This window comes from Pinus tabuliformis, chromosome J (genome assembly GCF_031772625.1).
Source record: "Pinus tabuliformis cultivar Carrire ecotype Pingquan chromosome J, CPIR1, whole genome shotgun sequence".
Lineage (NCBI taxonomy): Eukaryota > Viridiplantae > Streptophyta > Pinopsida > Pinales > Pinaceae > Pinus > Pinus tabuliformis.
This window is the reverse complement of record NC_142295.1, coordinates 1,492,212,719-1,492,228,800: the sequence shown is the minus strand read 5'-3', so window position 1 is coordinate 1,492,228,800 and position 16,082 is coordinate 1,492,212,719. Positions and strand designations below refer to the sequence as shown.

General features: G+C 40.3%; 1 protein-coding gene across 1 annotated transcript in view; it reads left to right on the top strand.

The window, feature by feature from the left end:
- The window catches only part of RPL24 (Translation protein SH3-like family protein), a 286,928-nt gene that overhangs the window by 113,863 nt on the left and 156,983 nt on the right, over positions 1–16,082 (top strand). The gene's annotated exons all lie outside the window — the stretch shown is intronic.

Here is a 16,082-nt window from a genome sequence, read left to right as displayed (position 1 = left end):
AAAGGTACTCAAATCCAAGCAAATCATTGGAGATCTCTAGATCTACACATCCAGAAGTTCTCATCACCAAGAAATTCTCTCATAGGGCACCTTGAAGGAAGCATCTTGAAGAACTCCAAAATCTAAGAAGTCAAGTCATCAAATCTTCAAGGAAGCAGCAAGATCTCTTCATAACAACTCTCTCAAGTAAGTATTTTTATGTCCTCTTCTGAAAATATCAAAATGTCTTTTTGCAAGGAAAGCAACAAATTGGTTGGGACTACTAATTTCCTTGCATGGAAAAAGAGGATTGATCTACTTCTAAAAGAAAATGAACTTCTGGACTACATCAAAGGGAGTGTCACTGTTCCTACTAAGGAACAAACTCAAGCCCTAGAAAAGTATAATAAGGATGAAACAAGGGCTCAAAGGATTCTGATAGAATCCATCAAGGACCCTCTCATTCCTTATGTTTCCAAACTTGAAACATCTAAAGAAATCTATGATAAGCTGGTGGAGCTATTTTCAGTTAGTACAACTGGAGAAGTGATATCATTGCGTAATGAACTATATAAAATGAAGATCTCCAAGGAAGAAGGAATAGCTCCCTACTTCATGAAGGTCTCTGAGATGAGAGACCAGTTGCAAGAACTGGGAGAAGTTATGTCAGACAGAGAGATGACAACTGTGGTGCTCAATGCATTACTTGAGGAATGGGGCAACTTCACATCAAGTATATATGCCAAGAAGGAAGCTACCTCGTTGAATGAACTTTGGTCTCTATGCAAAATTGAGGAGACTAGACTCAAAGCCAAAGATGATGTGGGATCGAAGGAGCAGGCATTTGTTGCTATGGCCAAGAGAAAAGGGAAATTTGGCAAGTTTGGTCCACAGAGAAAGGGTAAAAGAGATATGTCCAAAGTCTAATGCTTTGGCTGCCAAGAGTATGGACACTATAAGAGGGATTGTCCTAAGTTCAAGAAGGACAATAATAAGAGGAAACGAGAAGAAGCCCATATTACCCAAGAAGTGAAAGAAGAAGAGAAGAAGCAGAAGGAGGATCCCCGGGATCTCTACTATGACTAAGATCAACTTCTTCACATAATTCTTCTTAAAAGTTTTGGGTATCATAGGAACATGTAGAAGTAGGATAGAATGCATGATTTATGAGAATGGCATCTTCAGGAATATAAGAGCTTTATGTAGAGATAGCTCAGACAGAGATAATCATGTAGGAAGGATTTAGCCATTGAGTGACCTCATCAATGCATAAAGGAATGATCACGATCAAGAAGAATCATCTTAGAAGGCCACTATCATCAATAGGGAGGAACATTTGCAAGATGAGGACTTCAAGGATCCTCCGAGGAAATATTTAATAGAAAGTTCATGACCTTCAGAAAAGGCAGATGTCTAGATGGGAATTCCACTAATGGGGATTCAAGAAAGGATGATATGTAGGCAAGGAAAGATGTAGCAAAGCAAAGGAGATTGAGGTAATCTCAATCTAGGAAGCCGCCAAAGGAAGTTGAGATGATCAAGGAAAGAACTAAGATGAGGTATGTATGCGTCTATGTTTTCAATTAAGTCATGTCATCATCTATGTTAATGAGCATGAGAAATTACTCTAGTAGCATGGTCAAGAAAAGGATAGATCTCTTTCATTAAAAATATGCATGAAGGCATGGTTCACACACTGATGAAGGTCAATATGAGAAATATCCTCATATGGAGTATGAGGAGGTTGACAAGAGAACCTATAAAGAAGCATATGGGAAAAGAGATCAGGGATAAAAGGACACCATGGACACTAGGAATCAGCATTCGACAAATTTGTTGAAAGCATCTCCCGGAAGAAGGCACAAGAATTTTGACAAAGGAAGAAAAATATCAAAGGACCCTTGACACCTGGAAAGGCCTTGGAGATGTGAAAATGCAGGATGCTGATGATTCAAGCCAACAAAGATGTCATGATGGAAAGCCATCTCGTAAGGTACTATTTGATTTAATGCTATGCTTTGATTTCTTGAATAATATCTGGATAGGTTCATGCAGGGCTACTGGAACAAGGGTTGTAAGTGCAAGTACAACTAGCATTCATGTGGTGGATGGAAATTCTTGAAAGAAACATGATGAAGAAGAAATAACCATATGACGGAGGTTCCAGATATGTATCAAGAAGGCCACTTTCCATGGAGAAATGAATGACATGACGAACTAAAAAGGAAAGTGATTGATGGCTGATGCCCTACAAAGAAGAAGCTCGACTGAATTTCATGACATCAAGGAAAGAAAGTGATCAAGTAGCTGAAGGACCCACAAAGAAGAAGTTGCTGATGGAAAGGAGAGTCCCTAGTTGAGAGGGAGCTTTGACAAGTCCCTAATTAAGAGGGAGCTTGGGCAAGTTCTTGGTCAGAGGGAGCTTGGGTACATTCCTTCACAGGAATGGGAATATCTTCCCTAGTTGAGAGGGAGAGATAGACACAACATTCTTGTCTTCACTTGGGAAGAAAGAATGGAGGATTGGGTAATCATCTGGCATCCGATGCTCTTTGAGGATGTGTAGGGCATCCAAGAGAAGAGTAGGCAAGAGGACCAATATTCTTTGAGGGTTGGGAACCCAAGATAAGAATAGTCCTAGAAGGTCATACTCAATGAACACCCTGGTGGGTAGGTGCCTTGAGAGACAATGATGAAGGTGTCTATAGTCATTGGTCTCGCCAACATAGTGCTTTGATCTATTGAGAGATAGAACTGTCAGTCAAGGCCTTGCTGTGGAAACAATGTTGGTTACTATGATGCTATAACAGATGGATTGCCAATCCGATTTCTCTTATGCAAATTCTTCAGATTGAAAATGTCCAAACACCTTGTAAAGTAATTTATGAATACCTCCCTAGTTAAGAGGAAGTGTTGAAGAAAGTGTAACTAGGTTCGGTCTTCATAAATGTAATTTTGATCTTTGTACTTATAAAAGAAAAGAATTATTATTTTTGTTATTATCAAGAATGGGTTTCTTGCCCATTTGATTTAATGCTATGCTTTGATTTCTTGAATAATATTTGGATAGGTTCATGCAGGGCTACTGGAACAAGGGTTGTAAGTGCAAGTACAACTAGCATTCATGTGGTGGATGGAAATTCTTGAAAGAAACATGATGAGGAAGAAGTAGCCATATGATGGAGGTTCCAGATATGTATCAAGAAGGCCACTTTCCATGGAGAAAGGAGTGACATGACGAGCTAAAAAGGAAAGTGATTGGTGGCTGATTCCCTACAAAGAAGAAGCTCGACCGAATTTCATGACATCAAGGAAAGAAATTGATCAAGTAGTTGAAGGACCAACAAAGAAGAAGTTGTTGATGGAAAGGAGAGTCCCTAGTTGAGAGGGAGCTCTGACAAGTCCCTAATTAAGAGGGAGCTTGGGCAAGTTCCTGGTCAGAGGGAGCTTGGGTACATTCCTTCACAAGAATGGGAATATCTTCCCTAGTTGAAAGGGAGAGATAGACACGACATTCTTGTCTTCATGTGGGACGAAAGAATGGAGGATTGGGTAATCATCTGGCATCCGATGATCTTTGAGGATGTGTAGGGAATCTAAGAGAAGAGTAGGCAAGAAGAACAATATTCTTTGAGGGTTGGGAACCCAAGATAAGAATTGTCCTAGAAGGTGAGACTCAGTGAACACCCAGGTGGGTATGTGCCTTAAGAGACAATGATGAAGGTGTCTCGCCAACATTGTGCTCTGATCTATTGAAAGATAGAGCTGTTAGTTAAGGCCTTGCTGTGGAAACAATGTTGGTTACTATGATGCTATAACAGATGGATTGCCAATCCGATTTCTCTTATGCGAATTCTTCAGATTGAAAATGTCCAAACACCTTGTAAAGTAATTTATGAATACCTCCCTAGTTAAGAGGGAGTTTTGAAGAAAGTGTAACTAGGTTCGGTCTCATAAATGTAATTTTGATCTTTGTACTTATAAAAGAAAAGAACTATTATTTTTGTCATTATCAAGAATGGGTTTCTTGCCCATTTGATAGGCCAAGCACATGTTTAAGTGCTTCTAGGAAAGTCAAAGAGTCAATGTAATTATTGAAGACGCATGTGGGCATGTTACACTATGTTAACATATGTATTAGTGTCAAAGAAATATGTCAGAAGAGATCCTCCAAAGCAAAGACAAGTCTCCTCTTCAAGTCGGCTCAAAGAATGAATTTTTGGTGCACTTAAAGTCAAGTCAGCCTCACTAGCTCAAGTCGGCCCAATAGGAGGGACAATCTCCTATATATAGGGCAGTTCGACCTCACAAAAAGATCACTACTCATCTCTGAAATCAGCGAAGAAGGAAGGATGAAAAAGAGGTGCGAAAAAGGAGCATTGAAGTGATTCTAGGGCAGCGAAGAAGAGGAAAAAGAAACCGAGTTTGGGAGGACTGTTTTAGGGTCTAATTCTGTCACACGTGCAAAGAAAGGAGGGCAGTTCTGCAGTCACATCAGATCCACAAGGGCAGCAAATTGATAGAGTTCAATTGGGCTAAGAAGAGACCCCAAATAGGCCTCCATCTCAAGTGAAGGAGGTCCCACATCTAGTGAAGGAAAAGGGCAAGCAAAAAGGGTTTATTTCAAGCCCTAGATCAGCCACACGTTCCAAGAAATCAAACCTGCAGCAAGGTAAGAGGATCAGCCACTCAACTCAGAAATATCTCTCGAGGAAGGTCTCACTCTCTAGCCTAAGTATGAAGGAAAAGGAAAATTGCTAAGCGAAGTAGAGAAGGAAAGGAAGACACCAAAGAAGAGGTCTCTAAGGAGACCTAGGGTTTCTGCAGTTGCCGGAAAAAGAGCTGTCAGTTGCCGGAAGAAGTGCGAAGGAAGAGATCAAGGTGCAAAGCAGAAGAAGGCATTGATTGAAGGACAAAAGGAAGAGAGACTATGTCTTGTGCTTGGAGGATCTACTGGTCAAGGGTCTAGGGTTTGGCATTTGTCAATTGAAGCTTCAATAAGAGAAATTTGCAGAAGGGTTTTCCTCTCTAGGAGAGAGAGGTTTTGCCCTGGCTGAGAGCCAACATCTTGTGTTCTTGTCTCTTTTGTTTTGATAACTGTTTGATGAAGTAAGAGAACACACACTAATAATAATAAGAGAAGATTGTGCTAATAAGAAAAAACAAAAAGTACCTCACAAATAGCTATCATCGTTAGAAGAATCTCACTACAATCCAGATGCCCTAGATTCTTTAACACTTTGGAGCCTACATGAGCTCAAAATTAATAATTTTCTTTCTTTTAATTTGGCCGACTTGAATACGAATCGCAGCCACCAAAAATCAACTAAAACCTCATTGATCCCCCTAGGATGAGGCATATTAAACTCCTCATTCACACCTAATACACTATCCTAGATTGAGTCACATCAATCATAGGACTCTTTGATCCATTCTTTGATTATGTAGAAGTTATATTTTCTTTGATATAAGGATATCTGCATCATTCATTTTTCTTCATTAGAAAGTCTAACAAAAGCTTTAGACTTCTCTTTATTCTCCCACATGGTAACATTATCAAACTGGTTGATTGTTAAATCATTGTCCTGCATCTGGACATCAACCTGGTTTGTAAGGGCGAGCAAGTTGTGGGGCAAATTATAAGTTTGTTTATTTGATTAATTTCTTTTAATTTGACTTGTTTAAGTTTATCATTGACAATAATGGCTTGATCCTTGAACACTTTCACCTTTGCAACTTCTTACTTTAGTTGTTCTATTTGTCCTTCCAAATAATTGATGCGAGCTTGAAAAGCTGCAAACACTATTTGAGCATTAATCTCAAACTCTTCTTTTAATATCTGAACGTCTCAAACATGAACTTCTTTGAGGTCCTCTAATTGTTTAGCGTGTTTTGTCTCAAGTTTAGCAAACTACTTCCTAGACTGTTCCTCTGTTTGAAATTTTTCATCTTGATGCTTTTTCTCAATTTCTGCTATAGCTTGTTAAATTTTCTTAGGGCTATATTGTTCTTTGCTTTAGATAATTGCATTTCTACATTTTCATATTAAATTCACCCCACAACATCATAACATTATTTAGATTTACAACATTATTCAACAACATATGCAACCATATAGAAAGATCAATATTATCATCAATGTAGCGGAACATAAAGGAACAATAGAAGAAAGCATTCACACATAGAGACACCAGGATTGGTCGGAGCCCAGGGCAAAACGCACTACGGGGATTCATCTTCATATAGATTGTCTTTGAATGATTCAACAAAATAGAGTACAATGATCCATTTCTTCAACCATGATCCTATCCAGCAAATTCAACTAAACAACGTCCATGAGGACGATCCCAGCAAATTAACCAAACAAAAGATGATTCCAGCAAAAGTACTGATTAAATATCACTTCACTAGACTGTAATCAACTTCAGTCATCTGCGGTCAAGTGCGACAATTGACAAAAAACAAACCTTACTTTCCAACTGCAGGGAAGACGTGATGTGCGTGCTGCAGAAAGGTTTCAGCTGCACGGATGAGCCAACCTGCATGCAATTACAGCCGAAATTTCACCATAGCAAGCCTGCGGCTGAGGCTTAAAAACCCTAAAGTAGAAATGTGAACTTCAGACCCTGCAATTTCACCTTCGTGCAAACCAATTCTTTACGGATTCGCCTCAGACTTGTGCGAGTCAAAACCAAAGAAGAGAATAGAAGAATGCTTCATGATGATGTCCAAAATGAGGGTCACTTGACTTGTATTTATGGCCTTCAATGGGTGTCCAATTTCTCTTTTGGGCTGCTGACTAGACCTTTTGTGCACATGTGGGCTTTAATTCAAAAATACACTTTCTCTTGTCCAAATTGAGCGCTTCAATAGTCAAAATTGGTCCTCTCATATAGAGGGATCTATTCCCATGATTGGAATTTGTCACTGAGCTATCAAATTAACATAGCTATGGTAAATCCTTTTTGTAACTTTGTGGAATGGGATTGCCATTCTGCATTCATTGTGATCCTGTTTTTTTTGAGTTCAACATACAACTCATCGATTTTGTTTTAGCTTTTGTCCAGCTCTTCAGATAATTCATTAACCGACCACTGCTTGGCTGAAGCAGAAACCCCAATGGCTGATGCTGTTTCCATAGCCTTATCTTTTGTAGGTTTCCATGTCATTACTGATGAAATTTCTGTCATGGAAGGATCAAGTTTTATCTTTCTTGATCTCTTCACAACTGCTTTTGTCTGAGTGCTGAAATATTAATCTCCTAGAGATACCACTGTCTCTTTAACAGGCTCTAATTCATCAACATTCATGAAAAGTCAAGAAAAAATTGCGGTACTGGTTGCCAGAGGAGTCATTATGACTCCCGGAGATATTACTAGAGTGATTTGGGCAGAGGGAATTGGGCTTTGAGAAACATCCTATGCTCGCCCTGTTTGTTGACTGTTAGAAATTGACTGATCAACATATTTTGGTGCCTGTTCTGTCTTGTCAGCATCCTTTTCTGTTTGCCTTGCTGATTCCTCTTTCTCCTTTTGAGCAATGTCTTGCTTCTCTTGACTTTGATCTTCAATTGAAGATTTATCCTGTTTTCCTGGTTGTTCTTTCTGCTCCTGTTGTTGTTGCTGTTCCTTTTCTTTATGTTCTTGCTCTTGTTTCTCTTTTTCCTCTTGCTGCTTCTGAATTGAAACAGATTCTTGCTGAGTGGATTTTGTTTGATCAAGTTTATGATTTTGAGCTCCTGTTCCTTGACCAGATTGTTGACCTTGTGAAGGATAAGTAGATACCTTCCCTCACTTGTAGCTCAAGGAAAAATAAGTGTCTGTTCTCCCTGAAGGACTGTAAATTTTCTTTCTTTTCTTTGGCTCATCTGGCAGAAGACTTTGAATCAAACTTGATCAAAAGAATCACTATTTTTGAAAAAAGAATCATATGGTGGTTATTGATGCACATAATTTTTTAGAGTACATCACCGACTTGAGATGTACATTTATAATGTCATGTGGATCGTACGTATAAAAAGGAAGTGAACGCAACCAAACCTCTTGAAGCCCATTTGCCTCAACTATTGCATGACCTCTATCTTCAAGAGTATGGTGGCCACTCTTGATAGGAAAATTTGGCCACAGTTTCTTGGAATTTTTATGCAGTAATTTTGTGATACCATGAAGGACTGTTTGATAGTATTTCCCTCACAACAAGCCTATCAGGAATGAATCTGGATAACACATGATGACCAACCTCACATCCCTTGATTCTAAAATAAGAAAAACCCTTTTCAACAAACCAATCTCCAATGCCCTGTAATGCTGATTGAATATCTTTACTTATTCTCGGAAGAGGCTTTCCAAAAAGAAATTGATGGAGATACAACATAATATTATCAGAAATATCATAAAAATGGGTTTTATATTGACTTTCCTAGAGAATAGAATAAAACTGATGAATAGGCTGAGTGCTGTAAGACCAATTCCATTTTAATAATGGAATTGGCACAAAGGCTACTACAATATCCATTAAGTAGGCTGACATATAAAAACTTGGGCCAAACCATGGTGGAGATGAGTGTGACAACTTAATAGCGTCTAATAGATTTTGGGACAAAATATCTACCCAATTAAATCTTTTAGACTGATTCATGATTCCATAGAACATGGGAACCCATTCTAACTTGAAATGTTGAGCATTTGGCTCCCCATATAGTCTAGACGACATTTTAACGATATATGCACGAGGATTCTTGAGTTGTTTAACCACAATCTCCGGTGTTGGACACATATTTTTGTGTCTTGCATGTCCTGTGTCATTGTGTTAGTTGACTTATATCTGTACTTGTTGTAGGGCTTCTTCATGTTGTAGGGACAATGAGTGCTTGCCTGGTCCCTGCATACCCTTTTTTAAGATTTTTCTCCTACCAGTGGCCTTTTTAAAGCTAGCGGCAACATTATGTAATGTTCCCGGTAAATTAATTTCTCAAAAAGATGAAGTAACCTATCAATCCCCGTAGGCTATAGTCCGTAATAAAGGGGAAAACCCCCAAAATTCCCATTGTGGGGCAAGGTTTGGGCAGTTGGGTGAAAAAACACAAAGTTGGGGATTGGAGTAAAATTTACTCAATCAATTAGGAAGGTGAGACCCCTCTAGGAAATCTATAAATATGGAAGGATTGAATTCAATTAGGATCATCATTGATTGGATCATTATCTTTGTTTTTCTTGAGCTTGAGGCTTTGAGGGTTTTAAGACCCCTTTCCCATACTAATTTCGGTGGTGAAAGATTCCACCCTAGTTAGTTTCTTTTTCATTTATTTTTTTGTTTCTGTTGTTTTGGCACATGGAGAATTTCATCATTCCAAAATAGTAAGCCATTCAAGGAAAATCTGGAAGGTTGGATGAAGTCAAAATCCGGACAAATCGCAGTGGTCAAAGCTTTGTGGAAATTCGTCTCCGTGGTTGGGCGGAAGTCTAAAGATGATCCATAGTGTTGAGCAGTGAATTCCTTGAGGTAGACGAGGCAATAAACGAGGTCTACATGATTTTGGTAAGAAGTTCGAAGTTCTAGGTAGAGAGATATCGTTAGAGGTTGAGTTGCGAAACGTTTGGACAAAGCATAGTTTCCCAGCTGAGCGAAATTCTTTTGGATTGTGCAGAACTAGTCAAACGTTGAGCAAATTTCTTTTGATCGTGTGAAACTAGTTAAAAGTTGAGCAAACTTCTTTTGGACCTTGCAGAGTTCGTCAAAACTGAACGAATTTTTATTTCTAAGACGAATCTTGGGTAAAGCCAAACTCTTTCTAGACGGGGACGGCATTTTTGGAAACAGGGTGCGTGGGTTCGTCGGGTAATATAATAATATTAAATTTTAATAATTAAATTATATAAATTATAAATTTATAAATTATAATTAATAATATATATGAAATTTGAATTTGTATATTTTTTCAACTTTAAACAAGAAAACTTTAATCATTTAAACATGCACATCATTGAACATTCAACATTGACATTGAAATTTCAAAATTTATCACCAAAAAACTGTTCATTGTTTACATATTAATAAGAATCATGAATCATGATATATGTCCATTGTCATACTACATTCAAAATTTGCCTTAAGGCATCTTCAAACATGAACTAGGAAATTTTAAAATACTAAAATAAAGATACTAAATAGCTAAAGCCTAAGGAACAATGGCTTCCTCAAAGACCAAAAAACTGGAAAATATAAGTTATTTGACCTCCAATATTATTGCATCCCTTTTTATTAAAAAAGAACTAATAGGTATAAGAACCAAGGCTGCTTGGAAGTGGGAGCCACAGTGGGGGACACAATTTTTAGAAGCTTCCAGATCGAGAGCGTTTTTGTACTATATATATTTTGAATTATTACATATAAATTCTGTGGCTTTTTTTTAGGCTTGTGGCTACATTAAAGTATAAATTATGGCTGCTGGCAGCATATATTTCACTGCTGTCCCACCAAACACACAAGCAGCATATATTTCACTGTTGTCCCACCAAACACAAGGCAGCCCAATAAAATAAAGTTTAAATTGTTAAGACTTTGAGAACTCAGAATACTTTAGGATTTTTGACCGTACTCCTGAGTTTGTAGGAAACTTGGCTAGTGTATCTCAGTCAGCTGTGTGTGACAAAATCTGTCCCAAGTTTCACCAAAATAGCTGAGTCTAGCATTTACTTAAGTTAAGTAAATGTTGGATTCGCTGCTTTGGCATTAGACATCTTAGTATCTTACAATGTTACATGTAAATTCTTATTTTATGTTTGAATTTTTGAAATAACTTATAAAGTTATAAGTAGCATAAACATGTCATTCATGCATGCCGTATCCTAGTGTGTATTTTCAAAATATAGTTTTTTTATGAAGAACCCAAAGAACCCGAAGAACCCAAAGAACCCAACCCGAAGAACCCGAAGAACCCAAGAACCCAAGAACCCATTAAAGGAAAAGAACCCAATTTTTTTTTCGAAGAACCCGGTTCTTCATGTAAGAACCCGGTTCTTCTGGGTTCTTGTGGGAAGAACCTGTATCCAAATCCGGTACTTAGGTGCGGGAACCCGGGACGGGTTCGAGAACCCCACCCCAGGGTGCGGGAACCCGTGCAACATAGGTTTTTAACTTTTTACAGTAGGAAACTAAATTGAAATAAGGCGGAGCAATTCTTGTCAAAGTGTGGACGAATCCTCTCTGTAGTCATCCAACTAAGTGTAAACGTCATACGCGAGGAAGGTCACTTCGCAGATCCAAGGCTCTGTAGTAGTGCATAAGTGAATTTTGGAAAGTGTGAGGGTTTTGGGTGTGAAAATTCCGTAAACCAGAATCCCTACTGCAACAATTGATTAAACTTCTCCTATTTGTTAATTACTGAAACAAATTATTTACTGCTTCCTACAACAAATATCGAAGCTAATACACTGCAACCTTCACCATTTAAATAATATGCCGAAACAAGAAACTGAACAATAGAGAAAGATACAACACAAATGACACAATATTTTTTGGACAAATTTCCTCGGAAAAACCGAATGCGAGAAAACTGGTGCAATAGATCTGAGGGTTTTTATTATTATGCAGTAATTTTTTGAATATAACTCTGGATGCCCTTCTGACAATCCAATTACAGAGAAATAAATTGGCAGAAGAAATTTGAGAGATCACCTCACTCTACTCGGCAAGTTCCGGCTAATCCCGACAGCTAAACTAACGTGTCCCCGACTATTTTTGCGCTGCCTCTGCTTGGGCCTAGCGTCAGCCTCTAAGGCTCTGCGTCAGCTCAATTGGGAATCGATTTTCCTTTTGGAGCAGTTTCCAGCCCTCTTGGCTTAGAAATGCCAGTGCCCTCAGCAAAATCAGACTTCTGCTTGGAGAACTGCGTTGCTTCTGTGTGAGCCCTTCTGGCTCAGCGTCAACCTCTGCGTGAGCCCTTCTGGCTCAGTGTCAACCCCTCCTGGGTCCTATGCTGCCTCCTTCTGGTGTCTCTCTGCCTCTTTGCTGCATATCCTAGGCTCTGGAGAAGATACACTAAACCAACTATCCCTGCCCCTCACTACACAAGCTCACTATCGATATTCTCTCGGTAGCTGCTTTGCTTCAGAAAATCGAACTTCTGAACTCACTTTGTGTGTCTTTCCAAATGACCCTCAAACCTCCTTAAATAATCTCCTCGTTGACATTCAACGACCCAGATTAGAAGCTAATCAATGGCTAAGATCATTTCTGCTTGATCCTCATCTTCTTTTAGAAGTTACACCAACATTTATATTAATACCCCATAATTATTTTATTTTCCTAAGTTTAGACTTAGGGCCCCATTAAAAATAATTAATTATTTTAATAAAACTGTTTCTGGGAGGAATTTCCGAAAATGCTTTCTGGGTTCTTTGGAATACATGTACCCAAGCCTTCCTGCAAAATTTGAGACTTAGAGCACATCCAATGCTACCAGAAATCAAGACTCCCTCTTAGCTAGGAATGTGCTCTAACAATGCACGCTACTGGAGCATCACCCTGTTGTGTAACATTTCCTTCTGCGCTGCTGATGTCTGACATGCTGTCCACCAACCACTACGCACATGCTGCATCTGTACTACTGTTGACCCTGCCACTATCAACACTGCATCTGTACTACAACTCCCTTTGAATTTCTGCATCCATGCTGCTACTGGCACTGCCACTGCCAACTGCCTCTGCACTGCAAACTGCTGCTGCTACTGCATCAGCAATGGAAAAACATCCCAAATTACTGAACTAACTGTGTTCAGTATGATACCATGTGAATGCTGGAACCTAACTGTTGCTAGTCTTTGTGCTAACCCTTTGAATCTACTGCGGTGCTGCTAACCTCTGCTCTGTGCCATCTACACCACTGCCAACTCTGCTCTGCGTTGTTCAGTCTCTGGTGCTCCTAACCACTGCAACTGTCTCTCCGACATTCCTCAGCACCATATGACACTAGTCCACCCTGCCACTATCAACACCGCATCCGTACTGCAACTCCCTCTGAATTTCTGCATCTGTGCTACTGCTGCACTGCCACTGCCAACTGCCCCTGCACTGCAAACTGTTGCTACTACTGCATCAACAATGGAAAAACATCCCAAATTACTGAACTAACTATGTTCAATATGATACCATGTGAATGCTGGAACCTGATTGTTGCTAGTCTCTGTGATGACCCTTTGAATCTACGGCGGTGCTGCTAACCTCTGCTCTGTGCCATCTACACTACTGCCAACTCTGCTTTGCATTGTTCAGTCTCTGGCGCTCCTAACCACTGCAACTGTCTCTCCGACACTCCTTAGCACCATCCAACACTAGTCCATCCTGCTACTTCTCATCTGGGCTCCCGTAGGAAGGAATTGATCTGAGAGGTGGGCTCCTCAGGGATCCTGCCCATTTGTAGCTCTTTCAAACTACAACTCTAAATCAACCCACCTCCCTCTTGGAGGTATCTCGGCTGTCATGGCGAACTCCTCCTCCTCGATCTTCGCAGGTGTAGCCTTCGGATCGTGCTTTTCATCTTTGTCCTTCTTCCTGAGAGGACATTGTGTTGCGTAGTGGCCCATTTCACCACACCTGAAGCACTTTATCTTCGAGATGTCCTCCTTCCGCCTCCGCTGCTCCTACTGCCCCTTCGATGCAAGGACTGCATTATCCTCCTCCTCCTTGGGCTTTGACCCACTGCTGCTGCTTCTGTCAAGCTTACACTTGACTAGATCTCTCCTCAGCTCCTCTTGCTTGAGAGCTGCCCACAACTCATCCCAATTCGGCAAAGTCGCCCTACCCAGGATACTCTGGATGAAGACTTGCCACTCATTTGAGACAGAATTGAGGACTAGTCTAACCAACTCGGAATCTTGAGGTGTAGACCCCGCAGCTGATAACTCATCTCAGGTCTCTTGAAGCTTCTTGAGGAATGGATCCACATGCTCTCACTTCTGCATCTGAGCAGGTCTCAGTTTCCGCTCAAGGTACATCTTTTGCTTTTCGGAAGATCCTTGATACAGCGTAGACAACACAACCCACATCTCCTTAGTAGTCCCTCTGCTAGCGATGTGACAGACAATATGATCCTTCACTCTGTCGAGGGTCATTCTCTTTGCCTTCGCCATTCCTGCCTTGTACTTCTTCAGCGGATCTGCATCTGCAAGTGCAACCACCACGTTGTCGACATATGTCTTGAGAACATGCTCATCTAGAAGCAATGGCATTCTTGCCTTCCAAATGACATAGTTGGATGCCCCATCCAAACTATCCTGATCTCTCAAGCCATTGGTTGCCATTTCTGCCACAAAAACTATCGAACTGCTCCTCTTCTTACTGTTGCTTCTCAGCCAATAAGAAAACGAACTTCTTGGCGAGACGTCTTTTGAGGAAAAATTCCCTCACTGTGCTTCTCTTCTCTCTTCTGACGTCTTTTTGCCCAACAAAATGACCTGCAAAAAAACTGCGTCCCACCAGCTCTTCCTCATGCTGAGGCTTCAACGCTGCTCCCTCTGCCACAACAAGATTTTGATCTGGAAGCCCTTCTCTCTGTTGACTCACTTAGAGAGAGATTGCCTCGAAATTCAGCCCTCCAGCTAGGATTGTGCAAACCCTCTGGGGTTTCGAACTGCTGCCTCCTGCAACTTTTTCGACCTCCTTTTCTGGTCAGCGCTGGGTTCTCTGGCACTGTTCTTCTTACTTCACCTGCACTACTTCTGATACCATGTGAAAATTCTGTAAACCAGAATCCCTACTGCAGCAACTGATTAAACTTCTCCTATTTGTTAATTACTGAAACAAATTATTTACTGCTTCCTACAACAAATATCGAAGCTAATACACTGCAGCCTACACCATTTAATTAATATGCCGAAACAAGAAACTGAACAATAGAGAAAGATACAACACAAATGACATAGTATCTTTTGGACAAATGTCCCCGAAAAAACCCAATATGGGAAAACCAGTGCAGCAGATATGAGGGTTTTTATTATTATGCGGTAGTTTTTTGAATACAACTCTGGATGCCCTCCCGACAATCCAGTCACAGAGAAATAAACTGGTAGAAGAAATTTGTAAGATTACCTCACTCTACCCGGCAAGTTCCCGCTGATCCAGCAGCGAAACCAATGTGTCCCTGGCAATTTCTGCGCTGCCTCTGCGTGGGCCCATCGTCAGCCTCTAAGGATATGCGTCAGCTCAACTGGGAATCAATTTGCCTTCTAGAGCAGTTTCTAGCCCTCCTGGCTCAGAAATGTCAGCGCTCTCAGCAAAATTAGACTTCTGCTTGGAGAACTGTGCTGCTTCTGCATGAGCCCTTCTGGCTTAGCGTCAACCTCTGCGTGAGCCCTTTTGGTGTAGTGTCAACCCCTTTTGGGTCCTGCGCTGCCTCCTTCTGGTGTCTCTCTGCCTCTTTGCTGCGTATCCTGGGCTCTGGAGAAGATACTCCAACCCAACTATCCTTGCCCCTCACTGCACAAGCTCACTATCGATATTCTCCTGACAGCTGCTTTGCTTCAGAAAATCGAACTTCTAAACTCACTCTGTGTGTCTTTCCAAATGACCCTCAAGCCTCCTTAAATAATCTCCTCGTTGACTTTCAACGGCCCAGATTAGAAGCTAATCAATGGCTAAGATCATTTCTTCTTGATCCTCATCTTCTTCTAGAAGTTACACCCACAGTTAGATTAATACCCATTAATTATTTTATTTTCCTAAGTTTAGACTTAGGTCCCATTAAAAATAATTAATTATTTTAATAAAACTATTTCTGGGTGGAATTTCCCAAAACACTTTCTGGGTTCTTTGGAATACATGTGCCCAAGCCTTCCTGCAAAATTTGAGACTTAGAGCACATCCGATGCTACCAGAAATCAACACTGGGTAATGCAGTTCAGAAACTGTGAGGCTCCGAGGCAAAGTGAGGAACGAGATGCCCACAACCACGTTCTTAATTTAATTGCATCTCAAAAGTTCTCACCGAAAGGCAAGGATTTGTTCTGAGATTGACAGGGTCCCTCGCTGATCAAATTAAGTAGCATAGTTTGGGTTCGTTGTGTAATTGTCTAGTTAAATTTGTATAAGATGCTGACCAAATTGAT